The 2,812-nt window shown below is 36.6% G+C and overlaps 1 long non-coding RNA gene across 1 annotated transcript; it reads left to right on the top strand.

Moving 5' to 3' along the window:
• The first annotated feature begins 325 nt into the window (after positions 1–325).
• Positions 326–679, top strand: LOC129235692 (uncharacterized). Its single transcript, XR_008581598.1, has 2 exons — positions 326–451; positions 515–679. It is a non-coding gene; the product is annotated as an uncharacterized LOC129235692 (long non-coding RNA).
• Positions 680–2,812: the final 2,133 nt, after the last annotated feature.

Genomic DNA, 2,812 nt, shown 5'->3' with positions numbered 1-2,812 from the left:
CCATCAAGTGACGTGATGGCTTGCCAAACCTTACTGAATAGCAATGTAAACACAGTCTATTCTTCTCAGTGCCTAGAATAGTTCTCACGCAGCTAAAAGAAACACCCGCTACTTGCACAAGATAAGTAAAGTTCACTATATACATATAAAAAGCGTAAGCGGAACGCCATAAACTAAATGCGCTCTATATCATCATCTGCCACTTAAATATGCGTTAAGAATTTTTCAATTAAAATTAAATTGCAGTTCTACTCCATAACTATGATTTCCTATTCTCTATATAAGCTCAGTATTCACTTAGTAAATTCAAGGAAATTCTAGTGATTACTACCATCAACGCAAACAAAATTTACGGAAATCTCAAAACAGAAATATGAAGCTGCATGTTTTAGTTTGTTTTTTCTTTCTATTTCTGGTTTTACTTTCTTTTAAACCAGAAGTAGAAGCAAAGGTAAGAAGATGAAAATTGTTTTCTGAAACCTAAGGCTGAAGCATTTTTTTTTTCTAATTTCAGCCCTGCCATGAGCATGGTTCTCACGGTGGTTCTTCACATAAACAAACGCACAAGAAGCTGGGTGGTGGTAAATGAGAATTTATAGGACATTTTTACGAAAAATCATATTTCGAATGACTTTGTTCTCTAAATTTGACATTTTAATAAAAATTGTATGATAGCAAATGTTTGTACTTGTATGTGTGCTCATAGGTGACCCGTCGTAGAAGCATAGGTTGCAGTTCATAGGTTCAAATTTCCGGGCAGGAAACATCAAATAAAAGAAAACGTTTTTTCTAATAGCGGTCGCCCCCCGGCAGGCAATTACAAACATCCGAGTATATTTTTGCCATTTAAAAGCTCCTCACAAAAATATCTGCCGTTCAGAGGCGGCGTAAAATTGTTGGTCCCCCCTTATGCGAAAAACATTAACACGCACACTTCAAATAGGAGGGGGAGTTCGGCCTAACACCAAGTAAGGGGGTTTAGCGCCAATTGTATACATTCGTTCAAAAAGTCCATGCATGGTCAGAGAGATGCCACTACTGACACGTATCGAGGTTATATAGGGTTTTTCAATAAGAGCGCTTCAATTTTTGAACTTTTTTGAATAAAACACAAACGGTTTGACTTTTTTAACTAATTTTTTTTTTTATTATCGAGTTTGAGCATATACATTTAAGTATGAAATTCGATTTCTTTTGCATGACCACCGCGTGCACGTTTTACGAAGTCCAATCGTTGAACCCAATTTTCGACCACTCTTTTGCAAAAATCGGCCGAAATTCCAGCAATTTCGCGTTCAATATTGGCTCTGAGCTCACAAATCGTCGCCGACTTGTTACTGTAGACCAATGACTTCACATAACCCCAAAACGGGACGGCTTGTTAAATGGACCGTAAAATGGCCGTAATGCTCTTAAAGTAGCAGCAACAGAACGATTATTTTCATAAAAAATTTGTACGATTTGCAATCGTTGCGCAAGTGTGTAGCGTTCCATGATGAAATGTATACTAATGAAGTTTACAAATGACAAGCGAAAAATAAAAAATATTGCGTCGTTCGCCCTCCCTATCGGAAAAAAGTTGAAGCGCACCTATTGAATAACCCTGTACTAGTAACGTCTCTTGACCATGAACGTCTCTCACACCATGCTTCATCCAGATCGGGATATTCCTTTGTGTTTGGTATTCGTTTGAGTCGAGGAGTTCGAGTGATTTTCCTTTTCCATAACAACAACGAACGAGCTCAATCAAGCCTCAGCAGTTGTGGTCGCAAAATTAATGGAAATAGGCTTCCAACTTGTTTAACCTCATCCTCCCTTTTATCCAGACTTGGTTGGTTGGATCCTTCGGACTACCATTTGTTCCCCAATTTGAAGAAATGGCTGGCGGGAAAATTATTTTAATCAAACGAGGAGGTGATTTTACACGGACTTTTCAAACGGCTCTGGTATATTGCATTTTTGAATCGTCAGTAAATCATTAACGACTATATTTTACCATCAAAATAAAGGAAAATTGATCGACTTCCCTTACTGTAAGTTGGTAAGTATACTTTCTGCAGCCTTGAATATCTGCTCACTTTCAACGCTGGACAGGAACTGAGACATGTTTTTTATATTTATCGAAGAGCGAATTCTGATGAAAATACTCTAAAACTTCAATATTCTGTTGGACAAGATATAAATATTTTTTGTTTTTTTACAAAATTAATACTTTCTTTCAATTTGATTCCTTTTAATAGCAATTCAGTATCTATTCTTTTAGCGGTGTTAGTCGAAGGAATTGCTTTTAATATTTCTTGTATGTATAAAAAATCGTTTAACCAGCGAGACACTAATAACACTGTGCAACAAATTTCGACCAAAAAGTCATACCTCCGTTAAACATGCTAAACCCGCAGAATCTTTGAGGAGCATGTTGTGAGGCTGACATGTATTCGATTTTGGCGATTTGTACAGCATTTATAACCTCATAATCTTTCCACATACCTATGTATTTTATATTGAAAGTATGGTCTAATACATGCAAAACATAAGACATGTTAATTTTCTAAAGCGTGGTTAAGTTTCAAGGGCCGGTGTCGATTTTGAATAAAATACACTTTTTTTAGGAAATAATTATCATTTCTCTTTACTGTGATAATATTGGTATATGCTCAATTAGGCATAAAAAAAAAATAAATAATTGGCGCGTACACTTCTGTTAGGTGTTTGGCCGAGCTCCTCCTCCTATTTGTGGTGTGCGTCTTGGTGTTGTTCCACAAATGGAGGGACCTACAGTTTCAAGCCGATTCCGAACGGCAAATATTTTTAT

This window comes from Anastrepha obliqua, chromosome 1 (assembly GCF_027943255.1).
Source record: "Anastrepha obliqua isolate idAnaObli1 chromosome 1, idAnaObli1_1.0, whole genome shotgun sequence".
NCBI lineage: Eukaryota > Metazoa > Arthropoda > Insecta > Diptera > Tephritidae > Anastrepha > Anastrepha obliqua.
This window is presented reverse-complemented; position numbering and strand designations above follow the sequence as displayed.